We start from the raw sequence: 23,840 nt of genomic DNA, 5'->3' as shown, positions 1-23,840 counted from the left end.
AAAAAAGGTGGCATACTTAGGTACAGGGGTGGGCTCATCTACTGAGTTTCTGACATAGTAATTTGGCAGTAACTATTTAATGGTGCCAATATAGGACACAGACACAGACTACTTTAAGTTGCATCATAGATGTCTACAAATTTGTATTGTCAGTGCCAGACATTGAATGATGTCAGCGAATAGACTAAAGATTGGTGGAGCTGTGCGACATAATTTTGCACGTGGTAGAGCACATTTTGAGCTGGGGTAGGGGGAAACTCTCTTGAGGCCGGCGGGACCGCCCCAGGGCCCCTCATGTTACAACGGTGTGTCTGACGTTGGGTGCGCACCACCACCGCCAGAGACACTACATTGTACTATGAGGGACCCAGTAGCAATGCCGTCAACCAAAAGCGAGCACACCCACCTCTTCAGACAAACAGCAGTCTCACGGGTGCTTGCGCCAAGTCGCGATACCACGGCCCCGTGTGGGGAGTTTTGCCATTTAGGGAGGTGTAAACATGTCGTATGCTGTACAATCAGCTGCAGCAAATTAGACATTAGAAAAGTAATTCACAGGCAAGAGCTTTTCATAGGAAAGCTAGGTGTCGGCCGGGCAAGGTGGGGCAAAAGATTTAGAAATCCAGTTGTGGTTCATTTTAATGAATGTTAGATCATCAACATTTTGGGTAGCCAGACGAGTCCTTTTTTCGGTTAATATTGAACCTGCAGCACTGAATACTCTTTCTGATAGGACACTTGCTGCCGGGCAAGCAAGCTCCTGCAATGCATATTCTGCCAATTCTGGCCAGGTGTCTAATTTGGAGGCCCAGTAATCAAATGGGAATGACGGTTGAGGGAGAACATCGATAAGGGATGAAAAATAGTTAGTAACCATACTGGACAAATGTTGTCTCCTGTCACTTTCAATTGATGCAGCAGTACCTGTCCTGTCTGCGGTCATAGCAAAATCACTCCACAACCTGGTCAGAAAACCCCTCTGTCCAACGCCACTTCTGATGTGTGCACCCCTAACACTCCTAGTCTGCTGCCCCCTGGAGCTCGTGTGAGAACGATCACGTGCGCTGTGTGCTGGGAATGCCTGAAGCAAACGGTCAACAAGAGTTGATTGTTTGGTTGCTAATATTAGTTCCAAGTTCTCATGTGGCATAATATTTTGCAATTTGCCTTTATAGCGTGGATCAAGGAGGCAAGCCAACCAGTAATCGTCATCGTTCATCATTTTCGTAATGCGTGTGTCCCTTTTTAGGATACGTAAGGCATAATCCGCCATGTGGGCCAAAGTTCCAGTTGTCAAATCTCCGGTTGTGATTGGTTGAGGGGCAGTTGCAGGCAAATCTATGTCACTTGTGTCCCTCAAAAAACCAGAACCCGGCCGTGACACGCAACCAATTTCCTGTGCCCCCGGGAAAGGTTCGGCATTAAAAATATACTCATCCCCATCATCCTCCTCGTCCTCCACCTCCTCTTCGCCCGCTACCTCGTCCTGTACACTGCCCTGACCAGACAATGGCTGACTGTCATCAAGGCTTTCCTCTTCCTCTGGTGCAGACGCCTGCTCCTTTATGTGCGTCAAACTTTGCATCAGCAGACGCATTAGGGGGATGCTCATGCTTATTACGGCGTTGTCTGCACTAACCAGCCGTGTGCATTCCTCAAAACACTGAAGGACTTGACACATGTCTTGTATCTTAGACCACTGCACACCTGACAACTCCATGTCTGCCATCCTACTGCCTGCCCGTGTATCCTCCCACAAATAAATAACAGCACGCCTCTGTTCGCACAGTCTCTGAAGCATGTGCAGTGTTGAGTTCCACCTTGTTGCAACGTCTATGATTAGGCGATGCTGGGGAAGGTTCAAAGACCGCTGATAGGTCTGCATACGGCTGGCGTGTACAGGCGAACGTCGGATATGTGAGCAAAGTGCACGCACTTTGAGGAGCAGGTCGGAGAACCCAGGATAAGTTTTCAATAAGCACTGCACCACCAGGTTTAAGGTGTGAGCCAGGCAAGGAATGTGTTTCAGTTGGGAAAGGGAGATGGCAGCCATGAAATTCCTTCCGTTATCACTCACTACCTTGCCTGCCTCAAGATCTACTGTGCCCAGCCACGACTGCGTTTCTTGTTGCAAGAACTCGGACAGAACTTCCGCGGTGTGTCTGTTGTCGCCCAAACACTTCATAGCCAATACAGCCTGCTGACGCTTGGCAGTAGCTGGCCCATAATGGGACAACTGGTGTGCAACAGTGTCATCTGCCGATGGAGTGGTTGGCAGACTGCGTTCTGTGGAAGAGCTGTAGCTTCTGCAGGAGGACGAGGAGGAGGAGGAGGAGGGGGTGCGAATGCCTACAGCCAACTGTTTCCTAGACCGTGGGCTAGGCACAACTGTCCCTAAATTGATGTCGCCTGTGGACCCTGCATCCACCACATTCACCCAGTGTGCCGTGATGGACACATAATGTCCCTGGCCATGCCTACTGGTCCATGCATCTGTAGTCAGGTGCACCTTTGTACTCACAGATTGCCTGAGTGCATGGACGATGCGCTGTTTAACATGCTGGTGCAGGGCTGGGATGGCTTTTCTGGAAAAAAAGTGTCGACTGGGTAGCTCGTATCGTGGTTCAGCGTACTCCATCAGGGCTTTGAAAGCTTCGCTTTCAACTAACCGGTAGGGCATCATCTCTAACGAGATTAGTCTAGCTATGTGGGCGTTAAAACCCTGTGTACGCGGATGCGAGGATAAGTACTTCCTTTTTCTAACCAGAGTCTCATGTAGGGTGAGCTGGACTGGAGAGCTGGAGATCGTGGAACTTTCGGGTGTGCCGGTGTACATGGCAGACTGAGAGACGGTTGGAGACGGTATTGTTTCCGCCGGTGCCCTAGATGCAATATTTCCTCCTACAAAACTGGTGGTTCCCTGACCCTGACTGCTTTTGGCTGGCAAAGAAACCTGCACAGATACTGCCGGTGGTGCGGAAAATGGTGGCCTTACAGTGACGGAAGGGATGTTGCGTTGCTGACTAGCTTCATTGGCCAAGGGTGCTACAACCTTAAGGGACGTTTGGTAGTTAGTCCAGGCTTGAAAATGCATGGTGGTTAAGTGTCTATGCATGCAACTAGTATTTAGACTTTTCAGATTCTGACCTCTGCTTAAGCTAGTTGAACATTTTTGACAGATGACTTTGCGCTGATCAGTTGGATGTTGTTTAAAAAAATGCCAGACTGCACTCTTCCTAGACTCGGATCCCTTTTCAGGGATTGCAGACTGAGCTTTAACCGGATGGCCACGCTGTCCTCCAACAGGTTTTGGCTTTGACACGCGTTTTGGGCCAGATACGGGCCCGGCAGATGGAACCTGTTGCGATGTTGATGCCTGCTGCGGCCCCTCCTCCACCTCCGCTTCTGAACTACTGCCGCCTGCACCCTGTTCCCCCAATGGCTGCCAATCGGGGTCAATAACTGGGTCATCTATTACCTCCTCTTCGAGCTCGTGTGCAACTTCGTCTGTGTCACTGTGTCGGTCGGTGGTATAGCGTTCGTGGCGGGGCAACATAGTCTCATCAGGGTCTGATTGTGGATCTGTACCCTGAGAGGGCAATGTGGTGGTCTGAGTCAAAGGAGCGGCATAGTACTCTGGCTGTGGCTGTGCATCAGTGCACTCCATGTCAGAATCTACTTGTAATGGGCATGGCCTGTTAAATGTTTCACTTTCTAAGCCAGGGACGGTATGTGTAAAGAGCTCCATGGAGTGACCCGTTGTGTCGCCTGCTGCATCCTTCTCTCTTGTTGTAGTTTTTGCTGAGGAGGACAAGGAAGCGACTTGTCCCTGACCGTGAACATCCACAAGCGACGCGCTGCTTTTACATTTACCAGTTTCGGAAGAGGAGGCAAAAGAGCTAGAGGCTGAGTCTGCAATGTAAGCCAAAACTTGCTGTTGCTGCTCCGCCTTTAAAAGCGGTTTTCCTACTCCCAGAAAAGAGAGCGTTCGAGGCCTTGTGTAGCCTGACGACGAAACTGGCTCCACAGCTCCAGACTTAGGTGGAATATTTTTATCCCCACGACCACCTGATGCTCCACTACCACTACCATCATTACCAGCTGACAATGAACGCCCACGACAACCTCTTGCACCAGACTTCCTCATTGTTTTAAAATCTTAACCAAAGTAACTTTATTTGTTGCTGTCAAACAACTTACACGGTGAGCTATAACTTCAGTATGATTTCAATATCCCTTAACAGGTTGGTGAGACCACAAGGAAAATCAGGCACAATGTTACACACTCTGTTTTCTGTGGCACAAAATCACAGAGATGACACACACGCAGGACTGTCACTCAAGCACTAATGTCAATATTAATCTCCCACCTAATTTATTTTATTTTTTTTCTCAGGGAGACTTTAGAAACCAAATAATATAAAAAAAAAAACAAAAAAAAAAAGGCTTTCTATGGCCCACAATTAGAGAGAGAGAGGTGGCACACCCAGGAGTCAAGACTGGCGCACAAGCTGAAAGGGCAATATTACTCTCCCACTGTTTTTTTAAGTTTTTTTTTTTTTATTTTCAGGGAGACTTTAGAAACCAAATAATATTAAAAAAACCAAAAAAATAAATAGCCTTTCTATGGCCCACTGAATGAGAGAGAGAGGTGGCACACCCAGGAGTCAAGACTGGCACACAAGCTGAAAGGGCAATATTACTCTCCCACTGTTTTTTTATGTTTTTTTTTTTTTTCAGGGAGACTTTAGAAACCAAATAATATTAAAAAAAACAAAAAAATAAATAGCCTTTCTATGGCCCACTGAATGAGAGAGAGAGGTGGCACACCCAGGAGTCAAGACTGGCACACAAGCTGAAAGGGCAATATTACTCTCCCACTGTTTTTTTATGTATTTTTTGTTTTTTAAGGGAGACTTTAGAAACCAAATAATATTTAAAAAAAAACAAAAAAAAAAAGGCTTTCTATGGCCCACAATTAGAGAGAGAGAGGTGGCACACCCAGGAGTCAAGACTGGCGCACAAGCTGAAAGGGCAATATTACTCTCCCACTGTTTTTTTAAGTTTTTTTTTTTTTATTTTCAGGGAGACTTTAGAAACCAAATAATATTAAAAAAACCAAAAAAATAAATAGCCTTTCTATGGCCCACTGAATGAGAGAGAGAGGTGGCACACCCAGGAGTCAAGACTGGCACACAAGCTGAAAGGCAATATTACTCTCCCACTGTTTTTTTATGTATTTTTTGTTTTTTAAGGGAGACTTTAGAAACCAAATAATATTAAAAAAAAAACAAAAAAAAAAGGCTTTCTATGGCCCACAATTAGAGAGAGAGAGGTGGCACACCCAGGAGTCAAGACTGGCGCACAAGCTGAAAGGGCAATATTACTCTCCCACTGTTTTTTTAAGTTTTTTTTTTTTTATTTTCAGGGAGACTTTAGAAACCAAATAATATTAAAAAAACCAAAAAAATAAATAGCCTTTCTATGGCCCACTGAATGAGAGAGAGAGGTGGCACACCCAGGAGTCAAGACTGGCACACAAGCTGAAAGGGCAATATTACTCTCCCACTGTTTTTTTATGTTTTTTTTTTTTTCAGGGAGACTTTAGAAACCAAATAATATTAAAAAAACCAAAAAAATAAATAGCCTTTCTATGGCCCACTGAATGAGAGAGAGAGGTGGCACACCCAGGAGTCAAGACTGGCACACAAGCTGAAAGGGCAATATTACTCTCCCACTGTTTTTTTATGTATTTTTTGTTTTTTAAGGGAGACTTTAGAAACCAAATAATATTAAAAAACAAAACAAAAAAAAAAAGGCTTTCTATGGCCCACAATTAGAGAGAGAGAGGTGGCACACCCAGGAGTCAAGACTGGCGCACAAGCTGAAAGGGCAATATTACTCTCCCACTGTTTTTTTAAGTTTTTTTTTTTTTATTTTCAGGGAGACTTTAGAAACCAAATAATATTAAAAAAACCAAAAAAATAAATAGCCTTTCTATGGCCCACTGAATGAGAGAGAGAGGTGGCACACCCAGGAGTCAAGACTGGCACACAAGCTGAAAGGGCAATATTACTCTCCCACTGTTTTTTTATGTTTTTTTTTTTTTTCAGGGAGACTTTAGAAACCAAATAATATTAAAAAAACCAAAAAAATAAATAGCCTTTCTATGGCCCACTGAATGAGAGAGAGAGGTGGCACACCCAGGAGTCAAGACTGGCACACAAGCTGAAAGGGCAATATTACTCTCCCACTGTTTTTTTATGTATTTTTTGTTTTTTAAGGGAGACTTTAGAAACCAAATAATATTTTAAAAAAAACAAAAAAAAAAAGGCTTTCTATGGCCCACAATTAGAGAGAGAGAGGTGGCACACCCAGGAGTCAAGACTGGCGCACAAGCTGAAAGGGCAATATTACTCTCCCACTGTTTTTTTAAGTTTTTTTTTTTTTATTTTCAGGGAGACTTTAGAAACCAAATAATATTAAAAAAACCAAAAAAATAAATAGCCTTTCTATGGCCCACTGAATGAGAGAGAGAGGTGGCACACCCAGGAGTCAAGACTGGCACACAAGCTGAAAGGGCAATATTACTCTCCCACTGTTTTTTTATGTATTTTTTGTTTTTTAAGGGAGACTTTAGAAACCAAATAATATTTAAAAAAAAACAAAAAAAAAAGGCTTTCTATGGCCCACAATTAGAGAGAGAGAGGTGGCACACCCAGGAGTCAAGACTGGCGCACAAGCTGAAAGGGCAATATTACTCTCCCACTGTTTTTTTAAGTTTTTTTTTTTTTATTTTCAGGGAGACTTTAGAAACCAAATAATATTAGAAAAACCAAAAGAATAAATAGCCTTTCTATGGCCCACTGAATGAGAGAGAGAGGTGGCACACCCAGGAGTCAAGACTGGCACACAAGCTGAAAGGGCAATATTACTCTCCCACTGTTTTTTTAGGTATTTTTTTTTTCAGGGAGACTTTAGAAACCAAATAATAAGAAAAAAAATAAATAAATAAATAGGCTTTCTATAGCCCACTGAATGAGAGATAGCACACACAGCAGTGGCACACAAGCCCTGACTGAGGCCAATATTTTTCTCCCACTGATTGATGTAGTGTTTTTGTGTTGAGGTAGATTTTAGAACACAAATCAAGGAAAAAAAAAATAAATGCTTTCTATGGCCCACTGAATGAGAGAGAGGTGGCACACCCAGGAGTCAAGACTGGCACACAAGCTGAAAGGGCAATATTACTCTCCCACTGTTTTTTTATGTATTTTTTGTTTTTTAAGGGAGACTTTAGAAACCAAATAATATTTAAAAAAAAAATAAATAGGCTTTCTATGGCCCACTGAATGAGAGGGAGAGAGGTGGCACACCCAGGAGTCAAGACTGGCACACAAGCTGAAAGGGCAATATTACTCTCCCACTGTTTTTTTATGTTTTTTTTTTTTTCAGGGAGACTTTAGAAACCAAATAATATTAAAAAAACCAAAAAAATAAATATCCTTTCTATGGCCCACTGAATGAGAGAGAGAGGTGGCACACCCAGGAGTCAAAACTGGCACACAAGCTGAAAGGGCAATATTACTCTCCCACTGTTTTTTTATGTATTTTTTGTTTTTTAAGGGAGACTTTAGAAACCAAATAATATTTAAAAAAAAACAAAAAAAAAAGGCTTTCTATGGCCCACAATTAGAGAGAGAGAGGTGGCACACCCAGGAGTCAAGACTGGCACACAAGCTGAAAGGGCAATATTACTCTCCCACTGTTTTTTTATGTATTTTTTGTTTTTTAAGGGAGACTTTAGAAACCCAATAATATTTAAAAAAAAAAAAAAAAAAAGGCTTTCTATGGCCCACAATTAGAGAGAGAGGTGGCACACCCAGGAGTCAAGACTGGCACACAAGCTGAAAGGGCAATATTACTCTCCCACTGTTTTTTTATTTATTTTTTTTTTTTTCAGGGAGACTTTAGAAACCAAATAATAAGAAAAAAAATAAATAAATAAATAGGCTTTCTATAGCCCACTGAATAAGAGATAGCACACACAGCAGTGGCACACAAGCCCTGACTGAGGCCAATATTTTTCTACCACTGATTGATGTAGTGTTTTTGTGTTGAGGTAGAATTTAGAACACAAATCACGGAAAAAATAAATAGGCTTTCTATGGCCCACTCAGTGAGAGATGGCACACACAGGGATGGCACTGTAGCAGAAATGCCAATCTTAATCTCCCACAAAAAAAAAAAAAAAAAAAAAAAAACAACAGGGACTGTCCTACAATTACTATCTCCCTGCAGTAATGTAAGCCAGGTATGGCAGGCAGCAATAGGAGTGGACTGATGCACAAATTAAATAAAAAGTGTGGACAAACAAAAAAGATAGCTGTGCAGAAAGGAACAAGAGGATATGTGCTTTGAAAAAAGCAGTTGGTTTCCACAGTGGCGTACACACAGCAATACAGCTATCACGGAGCCTTCTAGGGCAGCCCAATGAGCTACAGCGCTGAGGAAAAAAAAAAAAATAGCTTCCACTGTTCCTGCACACCGAAGGTGGTGTTGGACAGTGGAAATCGCTACAGCACAAGCGGTTTGGTGGTTAGTGGACCCTGCCTAACGCTCTCCCTGCTTCTGATGAAGCGGCAGCAACCTCTCCCTAAGCTCAGATCAGCAGCAGTAAGATGGCGGTCGGCGGGAACGCCCCTTTATAGCCCCTGTGACGCCGCAGACAGCAAGCCAATCACTGCAATGCCCTTCTCTAAGATGGTGGGGACCAGGATCTATGTCATCACGCTGCCCACACTCTGCGTTCACCTTCATTGGCTGAGAAATGGCGCTTTTCGCGTCATTGAAACGCGACTTTGGCGCGAAAGTCGCGTACCGCATGGCCGACAAGCACAGGGGTCGGATCGGGTTTCATGAGACGCCGACTTAGCCAAAAGTCGGCGACTTTTAAAAATGATCGACCCGTTTCGCTCAACCCTAGCTGTCACAGGTGTGGAAACTGTGTTGCATGTCCATACCTAGCAATGGAGAAGACTTTCAGCAGTAGTGTCATGCAGGAGGAATTTGAGATCAGAGATTTCAATAACGGTTGCACAAAGGGGATTGTACACAAGGCCATATGCATTTGTGGCCTTGAATATATAGGCAAAACAAAGAGGGAAATTAAACAAAGCATGGCAAACACCTGGGAAACATTGAGCACATGAGAGACACCCTGGTGGCTAAACATGTAAATACCAATCATGGGGGAAAAAACAGCTATCACTTTTATAGGAATAGATAAAATAGCCAAACTAGTAAGATAAGAGGACTGGGACCAAATGATTTTGAGAAAGGAGACTAGATTGCTTTTTCCTTGGATATAGTCTCCCTGTCTGAATTTAATGAACAATTAAATTTTTGTTGTTCCTTATAAAATTTACTAAGAATATGTACACTTTTGGGGTTTCCACTCCAGTTGTTTCTTCCTCTCTATACAAATCATTGGGACCTTTAAATCAGGCATGTGACTAATCCATGTGTTTAATTTATCTATGAAAGTTGAGATATTTTTGTGGTGGTATATGTGTCTTAGATGTCAATGCCCACCTCAACAATCCCATCTGATTAAGTGGTTCAATATTATTTACTAGTATAATCGCTTTACTTTGAAACTCTAGCTCCATTTGAATCGGCTTAAATTGATACCTTTAAAATTGACTTTATAGAATTAGTAAGATGTATTCACGAAATGGCTAACTGATATGGTACAGTATAGTATAGTGAAGTAATGCCCACTGACCCCTCCCTATATATAAGATACATAATATTTGAGGAGGCACGTCAAAAATGGGGCCCAATTCCCAAGACTGCGGCCACATGACAGGTCATGTGACTGATGAAACGGCTGTTAGGGAATGTCCTGGAAGGTATGCCCCTCCAGTTCATGCCCTGACCATCGTATTTTGCATCCCATAGTGTGAACAAGGCCCGAGGTCACATAGCAATATATCGTCACTAATCACGTGAATTTCAGAGGAGGACCCAGAGAGCATGTATCATCATCATGAACGAGGTATGCGTTCCACGGTCCCTGGTGTGCATGCTACCTGGGAATTTGGAACAGAATCATAAACAGATGAGAACAGGTCACATGGGATTCCTGACAGGATACGCAGATATTTAATGAGTAGTGGTGAGCAAATTTGTTCAGAAAACGATCGCCAGACATAAATTTGGCATGAGTATGGCACATTCTGATTTGGGATCGTAAACACGAGCAAAATTTTATAAAATCTGAAAAAATCGGTAACATGCAGTAAAAGTATTTTCAGCACTTTAGCAACGATAATGGTGGTGTATCATGAGCATTTGGCACGTGTTTAATGAGGGAAGGGGGTTTGCAGAGCTCAGAGGCGCTGCGTTCTTGTAAACAGTCATTTTTTTCTAACTCTATGTGTGCACATTGCGGCTAGCCAATCAGGGTGCAGGAGCACCAACAATGTCCTGACACAACGGCTTGTGTCATTGGCTGCTGAAATATGTCCCTCTTATAGAGGGGCACACAATAGGGGCCTGACTTTCAAATAGTTTGCAGCATCTAGTGTGTTATAGAGGCCTGATCCAGATGCCACAAAAATTCTTCTGTTCCTAGCGTCATACAGTAGGGGAACTGACTTTCAAATTGTTTGTAGCATAACTTTTTGGTCATATTTCCACATGCGGGGTAGCAGAGTACTCACAGAAGCTTAAAGTCACAATACTCCCAGAAGCAGGTTTGTAGAGGTACAGTACTCCCAGAGGCAAGTTACTGAGTACACGCAGCGACTTAAAGGCAAAGAACTCCCACAGGCAGGATGCAGGCAGGTTGCAGAGTACATACAGTGGCTTAAATCCCTGACGAAGTGGCAGCGAAACGTGCGTTAGAGTGGTGTGTGCGGGGGCAGTGGCACGTCATATCGGTTGGTATATTGTGGCTGTTTTTTATTTATTATACTCTTAACATTTAAATCATATTTGCGGATTAAGTTACACATTTAGCACTTTAACTTCTCAATATTAATATTATTTTGCACCAGCATAATTTTTTAATCAATTTTGTGTGGATGTATTACACCTATTGTTGTGATTTCAATATATAATATAATTAACTTCAAAACACTCTCATATCACCTTTGGTTTTTATTTGCATTTATTGCATCACTGATATGTTATCACTCATATACTGTAGTTATTTAATTCTTGCCAGCCATGAATTATAATTGATTTGGAAAAATATTTTTGTAATAATATTATTTAATATATATTGTATTTTTTATTTTCCTTATATATATAAATTACCAATTGATTTGACATACCCTGCTTACCACATACAGGATTAAAATATCTGTGTTCCTCTAACATCTGGTTTTTATATATTTTTCATCTTCAAGAAAAATTCCTGTCTTTATGTATATTGTGTCATTCACTTTTTATATATTAATAAAATAATATTGATTTATTATATTTTTTGATGAATTTTTTTTGGTTTATATTTATAATTAATATTCATTCGTTGTATATTTTATTAGATATTTTTTGGTATTTCTTTTCTATATAGGATTGCATCCCAATATTAGTCTTAATGATTTTTAAGAGGAAATCTGGCCTTCTGATTTGCCTCTGAAGCACAGTTTTTGTCACGGGAGTACTGGGTAGACTAAGGCTGGTTACCCGGGCCCCTGTGATATCTCTCAGGTTAGGGAAACCCTGTCTGTCCCTCTCCCAGAAGTTACACTAAAGGTGTGCATGTCTGGGCCGCAAGGCCTGACCCTGTCTCCTGTTTCAGCCCTAAGCTGAAACCACCACCCGCCACCCAGTGAAGAGACCACACACCAATCCCCACAGAAAGCACAGACAGGGAAAACTGAAAAACGCACCACGCCGCAGTCACACAGCAATACACTATAATGTGCACAGGGCAAAACAAATACAAATATAGGAAGGAGAAATATGACAAAGGCTAATACACCACCAGATACGATATTCCTTCTCCTAGACCACCACTCCAGACCGAGATCACCAGGCACAAGACACAAGCTATAATCGTCGACGCCCCAAAGTCCAGCACAACTATTTAAAGGCCGTGGGCGTGACCCAGCCTCCAACCAAATTACCAGCTAGATTAACCCCGAGCAAGCTGGATAAAGTCTAGCCAATGCCACTGAATGTGTAGTGGACGTAAGTGGAATTACCGCTGTCTGTCGGAGGCCCTAGTGTGAACAGCGTCCGACATGACAGTTTTATCACAAACGATTTGGAGCAGCTAATTGGCCCTCCAGGCTGCAATCCAATATTAGTCCTAACAATTTTTAAGTGAGAATCTGGCCTTCAGATTTGCCACTGAAACACAGTTTTATCACAAACGATTTGAAGTAGCAAATGGGGCCTCTGGTGACTGCCACACAGTTTTGCACAATCTACTTCAATGCTGGAAGATCAATTTCACACAGGACAGGATCCTATCTATTTAACTGACAAGTTCACTTTCAGCAGCAGAACTAGCACAAGAGTGACCTCGCTGCACTGTGACACTGAGACAATGGCACCAGCAAAACAAGATGTCTGCTTTACAGTATATATGGCCAGGGACATGTGACTTCCCCAGCTAATCACAGTAGATCTTGCATTATGACTTTGTGGATGGTTTCTGAGCCCTGATTGGCTGCCGAAATCAACACACATAAAGTTAAGGGGAAAAAAAAGAGCGTGTTGCTGCTCTAACCTCTCCACACCCCCTCTCCTCATCAAGCACATCCCGTCACCTCCCCCACTCATAATACAGTACCACTATCCTAGACAAAGCAAAAGCATTAGTGGAAACGCAATGATTTAAGTGTGTCCGAATTTTCCCAACTTTGAGTAAAAATGCTCGTAAAAACGAACATGAATCCAAATGTGCTGCATTTGTGCCAAATTTGAAATTGGCGAATGTTTCCATCCAGAATGTTCCTCACATTGTAGCTCATGACAATTACAGATTGCAGTTCATGGGGAGATAGCAAATTTGCGGGTTGTCGCTTTATGCAAAACTGCAACTTGTTTGCTATGTAGTTTTTCTTCCCCAGGCTTTTAAGCTGTGAAACTGTTTGACAGTATATTGTCTTGCATTGTCGAAAAGAAAGTGATCCGTGTGTGCAATCAATGTTTTTGCACTCTGGTACTTGAGGATGAGGTCATGTCATTTGGCAAAGTGGCAACAGATGCAACTCTCAGTTGAAGAGGCCTGACCACTAGTTATGAGCGAGTGTGTTCGTCACTGCTCATTACTCGCTCGAGCATGAGTGTGCTCATGATGCTCATTACTCGGCAAGTATTTTTTAAAGGCTCGAGCAGGAGCTTGAGTCCTCGCCCCTCATGTTTGGTGCTTTTTAGACAGCCAATAAACATGTGGAGATTGCCTGCCAGTCACTGTAATGCCATAGCCATTTTGGTTGTGGCATTATTGTGATTGGCTGGTTGCATAGCATCATCAGGTCTATATAAGACCCATAATGCTATGCTCGGCACATTGTTACCCAGAAACATGCAGAGCAGCGAGATGTGCTGCTGAAAGAGGGACAGAATTGTAGCTGCATCTAGGCATTGATTAAACCACATTTATATTTCTATCAACTACAACAATAACCCATCTTAGGGCTAATTATAATCAATATTAAGACTGCTTTTAGCAGCACTTAGGAGAGATTGTGGTGAAGGGATAGTGTAGGACAGGACAGAGCTAATTGCACTTCCTTTCTGCTGCAACTCATACTGGAAGCCCTTCTCAAAACTAATAATATTATTTTTGCTCTTAATCATGCAAATTGTCCTAAGTAGGGAATTATGACACACCATTTTTAAAGCAGCAGGTGTGGGTCAAAAGCATACAGTCAGACTTGGTTGGATCTCAATAACATCGTTATATTGATACTGCAGTGTAACAAGTCCATGTGAGGTGGCGAATTTGTGTGTTCTAGTATTTCTGCCAATTTTTTCAGCAGACTAATATACGCTATTTATACTGCACCAGTTGTGCATCAAACTAAAAAAGCCAGAGTTGGTTGATTTAAAATAGCATCGCTATATTGCTCCGGCACAGTAACAAGTCAATATGAGGTGGGCAAATTTGTGTGCTCTCTTATTACTGTCAATTTTTTTCAGCAGGAAAATATTATACACCATTTAAACTTCTCCAATTCTGCATCAAAATAAAAAAAGCCAGAGTTGTTCTTTTTAGAAATAGCTCCATCACAGCAACAAGTCCATCTGAAGTAGGCAAATTTTCCTGCAACAGTAGTACTGTAAAGTTCTTTCAGCAGTGAAATTTTATATGGCTTTTATACTGCTCCAGTTGTGTATCAAAACAAAAAAAGACAGACTTAGTTGGTTAGAAATAGCATTACTATATTGATTCTGCAGTGTAAAAAGTCTCTCTGAGGTGGGCAAATTTTCCTGTTATAGTAATACTGCACAATTTTCTCAACAAAGATATATCATACACAATTTAAAATGGGAAAGACTTGTGTTAAGTGATGGAGAAGTGGACACGATACTTATGGTGAGTGCAGAGGCAGAGGTTGTGGGCAAGGTGAAACTATGCCTGCTGTGGGAGCACAACAAACACAAATATCATGCCGAACTAGTTTACTGTTTCACTTTGTAGGGAAGAGCGGAGCACCATTATTGAAGCAAGACCAGTGTGAAAAGGTTGTTGGATGGATAGCAGATAATACTTCCAGTCACTTTGCCAGCACCAAACTCTTTTCCACATTGTCCAGTCTCAGTAGCCATATTCTGGACGACATAATCCTCACCCTTATCCTCCTGTCTCCCATCATGCCGAATGCCTGGACACCAGTTATCCCACGCATGGACACTTGGACACTTTTACGAGCTATTCATATTTTCATTTATAGATTCTGGCCTTTCATCCTGCTCATTTCAAGTAGGACATGAGGAGATCACATGTAGCTATGTCCAAATATTTGAGCAGCCACATTCGCAAGAAGGTTACAATGGGGAAACGCAATTAAAGTTGCAAAAGGTGGATGATAATGAGACACAAATAACAACTAGTTATATTGTTACGTCAGCAAGTTAAGAGGAGGACCAGTGGGCAGAAGTAGAAGACGAGGTGGCAGACATTGAAATCATTGACCCAAACTTGGAAGGTGACATGCAAAACGAGGACAGCAGTGCACAGGGGGAGGGATCTGCAGCGCTACAACAGGCAGGAAGAGGCAGTGGGGTGGCCAGAGACTCAAGGCGGGCAACTGTTCCCCAGAGCACCAATGGGGGTTGCAAGTTTTCAAAGACAGGTGCAGGGTGGGATGCATCTTCGCCTACATCATGGAAAAGGGGATTGGCATGTATGTAGAAGAGGGGAAGAGGCAGTGGTATCACTTGCAGACACTATTTCTAGACCTAGGCGTCCAAATTCACCCATGTTGATGCTCTGGGTAACAGTTCCCCTACTTGTGTCTCTGGCCACCCTACTGCCTCTTTCTGTCTGTTGTGGTGCTGCAGATCCATCCCACTGTGCACTGCTGTCTTCGCCTCTGGTCACTCTCCGCACATAATAGCTGATGAGTCTGCATGGATGTCTGACATCTGTGCAGTTGTCCAACACTTTGAGGACTGAACCAAGATGATGAGTGGTGATGACGCCATAATCAGCATCACCATCCTGCTTCTCTGTCTACTGAAATGCTCTCTGCTCATAATTAAAGAGGAGACTTTGCAGGTGGAGCAAATTGAGATGGAGCAAGACACTATACTGGGTGATGCTACACAGCCCAGCCTCATCTCATCTTCTCACCGTGCATTGGGTGATAATGAGGAGGAGTTGGAACAGGAGATGGTTGCCTGTACTATAGATGTTACTGCCCACACCACCTTTATCCTATCTTTTCAGCATGGATGGCCTGAAGACAAGGTGGAGAGGGAGGATGAGAAGGTGGATGAGGAGGACAACATGGACAATCCTCTTGGTGGGGACAGAGAAATCTTGTCTGTAGGCAGTCTGGCATACATGGCTGAGGTTATGTTCCGATACCTTTTCCGTGATCCTCGCATTGTATGCATTTTGGCCAAAACTAATTACTGGTTGGTCACACCTTTAGACCCGCACTACAAGGAGCACTTTACATTTCTCCTTTTTAGTGGCGGAGAGGCCTAATAAAATGTTGCTGTACCTGTAGACCCTAGTTGAAGAATTATTTAAAAAATTCCAATCTGACAATGCTGGCAGCAGAGTTCACAGTTCCTCGGACAACCAAGGAATGGAGACGAGGGAGACACATTACAGATGCAGCAGAGGCAGGGGAACACTCTCAAAGGTCTGGGACAGTGTTTTCAGACCCTCTCATCGACCAGGGCTTGATGCGCGGGATACTCTGACAAGAAGGGAAAAGTTTTGAAAGATGCTGAAGGAGTACCTTTTCAACCATACCAGCATCCTCCATGATTCCTCTGTGTCTTACAATTATTGAGTATCCAAGCTAGACACATGGCATAAATTGTCTCTCTACACCTTGGAGGTCCTGGCCTGCCCTACCGCTAGCATTTTGTCAGAACGGGATTTTAGTGCCGCCGGGGGTATTATAACCGATTGATGCATCAGTCTGTCAACTGAAAATGCTGACATGTTGACTCTTATAAAAAAGGACAAGGGTTGGATTAGGCCAGACTTCTATACACCATCGGATGATAACAGCAGAACATAAACCTAAATCCAGTGTTTTTTTCTGGCCTATTTCCATGCACCCTTTGCTACCCAATGCTTTAGGATTTCATTTTTTGTGTCAGCCTCCTCCTCCACCACCATATCATCAGGGTGATCATGCTACCATCACTATTTATTTTTCTAAGGGTGGTTATTATACCCACATTACCAGTCTAGGATACCCACTCATTAATAGGGAAGAAGTGTTTTCTGAGGCCCTCCACTATGTCTCTTTAAAGGGGCATTGAAGTGCCTCCTTCTAATTTCTGGCATCCCTTGCACTTAGTGCATACGCTTAACCCGTGTAGGAGACCCACTGCTAAAAAATGCAAAAAATGCTTTTCTGAGGCTCCACTTTCTAGGTCAAGGAACATTTTTGGAAACCAAAAGAGCCAGTGGGTTCTATTAGTATATGATCCAGTGCCTTGTTATGAGTTGTCAGGTGGTCGTCACATAGGGGGTTCTCTCACTGCATACAGGATTTGACAGCCGGGACGTGAGAGTTGTACAGTAAGTACAGAAGATCCTGGTCTCCACTACATAAGGCTGAGGATATGCGAAACGCTCCACTATATTCACCAGCAAGATTGATGAGATAACAGTCCTTGATGTAGCTACTAGTGTTGAGCATTCCGATACCGCAAGTATCGGGTATCGGCCGATACTTGCGGGTATCGGAATTCCGATACCGAGATCCGATACTTTTGTGGTATCAGGTATCGGTATCAAAACAACATTAATGTGTAAAATAAAGAATTAAAATAAAAAATATTGCTATACTCACCTCTCCGACGCAGCCTGGACCTCCCCGAGGGAACCGGCAGCGTTCTTTGCTTAAAATGCGCGCTTTTACTTCCTTCCGTGACGTCACGGCTTGTGATTGGTCGCGTGCCGCCCATGTGGCCGCGACGCGACCAATCACAGCAAGCCGTGACGTAATTTTCAGGTCCTCAATGCCTAATTCTAGGCATTCAGGAATTTAAAATTACGTTCCGGCTTGTGATTGGTCGCGCCGCGGTCACATGGGCGACGCGACCAATCACAAGCCGTGACGTCACGGGAGGCAGGAGACGCGCGCATTTTTAAAATTACGTCACGGCTTGTGATTGGTTGCGTGCCGCCCATGTGACCGCGACGCGACCAATCACAGCAAGCCGTGATGTAATTTCAGGTCCTGATGCCTATTTCTGCATTGAGGACCTGAAATTACGTCACGGCTTGCTGTGATTGGTTGCATCGCGGTCACATGGGTGGCACGCAACCAATCACAAGCCGTGATGTAATTTTAAAAATGCGCGCGTCTCCTGCCTCCCGTGACGTCACGGCTTGTGATTGGTCGCGTCGCCCATGTGACCGCGACGCGACCAATCACAAGCCGGAACGTAATTTTAAATTCCTGAATGCCTAGAATTAGGCATTGAGGACCTGAAAATTACGTCACGGCTTGCTGTGATTGGTCGCGTCGCGGCCACATGGGCGGCACGCGACCAATCACAAGCCGTGACGTCACGGAAGGAAGTAAAAGCGCGCATTTTAAGCAAAGAACGCTGCCAGTTCCCTCGGTGAGGTCCAGACTGCGTCGGAGAGGTGAGTATGGCAATATTTTTTATTTTAATTCTTTATTTTACACATTAATATGGTTCCCAGGGCCTGAAGGAGAGTTTCCTCTCCTTCAGACCCTGGGAACCATCAGGATACCGTCCGATACATGAGTCCCATTGACTTGTATTGGTATCGGGTATCGGTATCGGATTATATCCGATACTTTGCCGGTATCGGCCGATACTTTCCGATACCGATACTTTCAAGTATCGGACGGTATCGCTCAACACTAGTAGCTACAATAAGCTTATCACTTTTTTTTTAGAGCTAATTCAAATAGATTCTATTCTGTTACAATAACACTGCTCTTACCTTCAATTCGTGAAGGGTGAGTTGTGGCAGTAGGTATACCGTATGACAGGCATCTAGTCAGGGATTATTGCCTTATAAATTCTAATCCTTGTTGCTGCTTTTTTCCATGCACTCATTGACCGATTGTTTTTTTACAGTGATCTCTACTCAGACATTCATCAAAGCTGGCACAAATAATTGATTCAATGTGTCCATTCACAGTTTCTTTGTAGCATCTGTATGTAAGAGATAGTGGTGGAAGACTTTACTCTACTGGAGCTGGAATTACCACTTCCAAACTCAACAGTGCTTTGTTTCAATCTGTTTCTGTGTGCTTCTTAAAGTATGTTTGTGGTCATTCTCCTGCTGGAATACCCCTGAAACCCAACTTCTGACAATGGGCATAACATTGTGACCCAAAATCCTTTGGCAATCTTTACATTCCATGATTCCTTGGATACACTTAAAGCACCCAAGGCCAGAGGCAACAAAACTACCCTAAAATATCTTTTAACATCTACCATATTTGACTGTAACTACTGTGTTTTTTATTTGTAGGTCTCATTTCATTTACAGTAAACAGTACAATGATGTGCTTTACCAAAAATCTCTATCTTGGTCTCATCTGCCCACAAGATGCCTGCTTACCGTCTAAAAATAGTGGAGGCCATCTGCTGACCCTCTATAAATTGTGAGGACAGCCTGCTGGCCCTCCAGGTTTCAAGCGTTACAGTATTAATATGAAAAATAAAATGTTCCCACCTCAGATGGAAAAATTATATTGCTGTAGAATATACGGATATGCAATGCATAGCCGTCTACTGGCCTTCCAGAAACGAGTGAGGGCTGGCTGCTGGCCCTTTAAAATTAGAGTCAGGGCCACCTGAGGGCCCTCTGAAAATAGTGAGGGGTGACTGCTGGCCCTTTAACAATAGTAATGGACACCTGATGGTCCTCTACAAACAGTGATGGCAGCGTGATGGCCATGAAAAAAAAACTTTGTGATTTTCAGAGTCCCTCATTCATACATGTGTCTGATCATGTCTCACACACCACATGACCAAATAAGGTATTAAAATGATCAAATTACATTTCCTGTTGAATGCTTTTTTCACCATTGAAGACAAAGCAGACAGGAAAAAAAGCAGCAAAAAACACTGCGCGTGAACATAGCCCGAAGTGTGGAGGAGCATTTTTTTCTCTTATTTCTTTTGTTTTATATATGGAGCACCCGCTAGGGCCGTGGGGTACTCGGGCCGGGTCCAACGGTCTTTAAGGGGGTTGTCACGGCAGCAATGATGCGGTCCGTGGCCCTGGGCATCCAATAAAATTAATGAAATGAAAGGGAAATAGAGTCTATAGGGAGTCAGTTTGTGACACCACCTGCAGTGTTCGGCAACAGATGGCCGACGCTGCTTAAGTTGACCACTGGGGCCGATGGTGACGCAGCTGGGATGGTTATGTTCCCCACAGGTGGAGCGGGGCCCCAGGGTGACCGGTATAGTTGGTAAGAGATCATAGACGATGGGGTGCAGGACTGAGGGTGTGGGAAATGACTGGAGGACACAATGATTGCAGTTTCCTTTACCTTTACTTGATAGTTGCAGGTGTAGTCCAGTTCACGGGTAACAGGTCATGATGGGGTCTGGGCAGCCTTAAAGCTAGGGTCCACCTAGCTAGGTGGGTTTGGAGGCCTTCCTTCTGCGCTATTTTCTTAGGTCCTTGCTGCTTTAAGCTCTGCTCAAGTTCCTCTCCTGTGTGTTGATTCTAACCTGTATGGCAGACAGCATGAGCCTATCATGGGCACTGCCTTTTCATGGACATCCCTGGCTCTTGGTTTGCTGCGGTGCCTCCAGGCATTCAGTGTGGCCAGGGCTGCCCTCCAGATTCAGCTATCGGGACGTACAGCACTCACACAGCCAAGGACTCTGGCATCCTATTTTGTCAGCGCTCTGTTCTGGGGTGAGCCTGGCTACAGCTCCACTCCCCAGTTTATCCTCGACTTGCCTGCTCTCCTCTCAGCCTCCTCACTAGACTCTCCAACTCTGCCTCCAGGCCAGAACTTAAATGGAAGCTCCCCTGAAACCGGGTGTTAGAGCCCCCCTCCTGGTCTGGAATCAGGAAGGTGTTGGATGCTTGTATTACCTGATAAGGGGACCCCTCTTTGCTTCCAGGCATGATATCACCCCCTGTGAGGGAGGCAATGCCACTGTGGCAACCGGACTCCTGGGGTGCTACATATACACCTCATTATCCTGGAGAGAATATATCTTAACATTTTTTCCAGTAAATCCATTTTATCTTCAGTTTTGTATATTTTATTATCAGTCTGTAAAAGTGGCGTAACACTCTGGCAACATTTTTCCCAGAAGTGACCTGGAATTCAGAGATGCTTCCAGGGGTCTTCCCCATGCTGTTCCCATGCCATTTCAGCTCTGTTTTCATCAAGTTTAGCAACTTTTAGACCTCCTCCAGATGGATCAGACAGAAAAATGCTCGAGTTTCCCATTGACTTTTTTTATATTGTGTTACTCAGGTCAAGCACCCGAGCATTACGATTTGCTCGACTCGAGGAACAAGTACCTGAGCATTTTAGTGCTCGCTCATCAATACTCACCACCTGTACTTGATGAGGTTTCACATTATTGCAGCTGAAAACATTTACTCAGAGAACTATGAAACTCACTTATTGTACTTTCCCAAGATACTGCCTAAGTTATCAAGAGCACAGTGCATATTGGAGCTAAAAAACAAGTAAAAAAAGTGGCCTAAAAAAATGTGGCCTATATTCTATTGCATATGAGAACAGAGAGCAGACATCCCATTCTACAACTAATAGTGGCAGCATGGTGTCTTCCAGCAAGGCTGAGCGCATGCCATAATTTCTCAAAAGGCAGCAGAATCCATAAGCTGGTAAGGCAGTGACTGCCCCCTTGCAACTTGACAAAGAGAAGTTGAGTTGGAGAAGGATTTTTGCCATTGCGACATATAGAGGAGGATGACGATGGGGATGATGACACCAACCAGATACTATTGAAAGATGCTGCATAGCTGGCAGAAATACAAGCATGGCAAGCAGGGAGAGGATAACTTGAGACTTTCTCCGTTTGCTGGCTGGCTTGACATTGCCAAATGAATAGGTAATATTGCTACAACTGCTGATGGAGGGCAGTAATTCCTAGTCTTTACAAGCTGGGACATCCACGGATTATTTTCTTCTTGCACAAACTTCAGACGGCCACCAAATAATTATCTTGTGCAACATGTAAAAGAACTCCCACACATGTGGAGCCAGCATGTCCAGCATCGTGATCAGAATATTCAGACACTGTAGAGCAGAGGTGTCAAACTGCATTCCTCGAGGGCCGCCAACAGGTCATGTTTTCAGGATTTCCTTAGCATTCCACAAGGTGCTGGAATCATTCTGTGCAGGTGATTAAATTATCACCTGTGCAATACAAGGAAATCCTGAAAACATGACCTGTTGGCGGCCCTCGAGGAATGCAGTTTGACACCTCTGCTGTAGAGCCACCTCCATCAATGGCACATGTGCTATCACCTGCTCCAGAACTGATAAAAAAAAGCTGATTTGGCCCCAAAAGAACTTTTTGACACACTTCACTGTGTCTTGCTGATGACAGAAACTTCATCTTGTGATGACCTCACCTTGTTGCCAATCCTGTCTCGCACTCAGGTTTTGTTCACAACAGAATCATCATCATCTTTATTGGCATCCGTGGTTTGGCTGACACGTGCCTCTGTTGTGCCCCTGAGGGTCCAGTCGCCACAGAGGTACTGCACCTCAGCCAGAGGTGTGGTACTCCGATCTCGTGTAAGGAGGGGGCACTACCCTAGACTCACACACTAGCATCCAACACTACACCACTCCAGGCCAGGGGATCTGAGTGGACCCTATTGAGGGAGGGCCCCATCTCAGGCTGGAGGGGGAACTAGGTAGAGGGTGTGGGTGGAGAGAGTGTCAGTTGTGAGGATTTGTCATAGAAAAAAGGAGGAGGAGTTAGGTAGTCAGTTAGAGAGTTGGTGAGGAGGAATCAAGGAGAGCAGATGTGGAAGGAAGAAGCTCCTGAGAGAGGGAGAAGGGGTCGTAGGGGCCAGGGAAGTGAGGAATCCACCCGTGGCGCCCGAATCCACGCTGACCGTAGTTGGGTGGAAGGACCAGGTTGCAGTGGGGGAACCGACCCCCAGACTAGTGGAGGAACTACAATGCTCAGCTAGCAAGCTGGAGGCTCTGGTAACAGTACGTCACACAGCCACACACATTTGCCAAAAAGGCAGCCACATAGGATCAAGGGGAACAGGAGGACGTCGCCCGACGGGATAAGAGGCTGCTGGCTTTGGACACTGTGTGTGAGGCACAAGGCAGGAGGGTGAAGCCAGAGACAACCAGGGATGGAACATAAGAAAGAGCATCTTGGGAAAGTGAACCCCAAATTACCTGAGAGCTGGTTGGACCACAGACCCGGAGGACACAGCCCCCCGGCTAGGGATTGCATCTAAGAACTGTGAGTAAAGTGTGGAAACTGCACCCTGCTGTGTCCTCAAAATTAGTTACTGCGTCACCTGCCCTGCACTACAACATTCACCATCATTGACTTTAACTCTTTAACTGCCCTGGGGCCTGTATCTAACGATGGAAAACTGTAACATCTCTGCTGCGTTGCCAACTGCCCCAGTGGACCTGAACCGCAGCGTCGGCCATCTCCTTATTGCCGAACACCACGGGCGGCGTCACAAACACCCCCCCTATAAACTTTATTTTCCCCTTTAATTGACTTTTATTGGATGCCCAGGGCCATGGACCGGGTCACTGCTGCCATGACAACCCCCTTAAGAACCGTCGGACCCGGCCTGAGTACCCCATGGCCCTAGCAGGCGCTCCACCTCCATATGTGGAATGGCTTCGCTTTCCAACTTGATTCCCACCAAGTGCTACCTCTGCCTTTTTCCAAACCACCATGGCTTGGCATTAGAATCATGTTTTTCATCTACTCCGGCACCGTGTCATCCAAGAATAAATGCTGACTGTTCATCTCTTAAAAAAAAAATCAACTGGAATAAGTTATTCTGGTGTAGTATTTTTCTCAGCCCATGAGTTAAGGCAATATGGGGCAAAACATAAATAGGTGTCATTGACAAATTGAAAATACCGTTATGTGTAATATTAAGTGCTATGGTGGTGGAGGTGTTAAGTGAAATA

This window comes from Ranitomeya variabilis, chromosome 6 (assembly GCF_051348905.1).
Source record: "Ranitomeya variabilis isolate aRanVar5 chromosome 6, aRanVar5.hap1, whole genome shotgun sequence".
Taxonomy (NCBI): Eukaryota; Metazoa; Chordata; class Amphibia; order Anura; family Dendrobatidae; genus Ranitomeya; species Ranitomeya variabilis.
The sequence above is the reverse complement of the archived record's forward strand: the minus strand, read 5'-3'. Positions refer to the sequence as shown.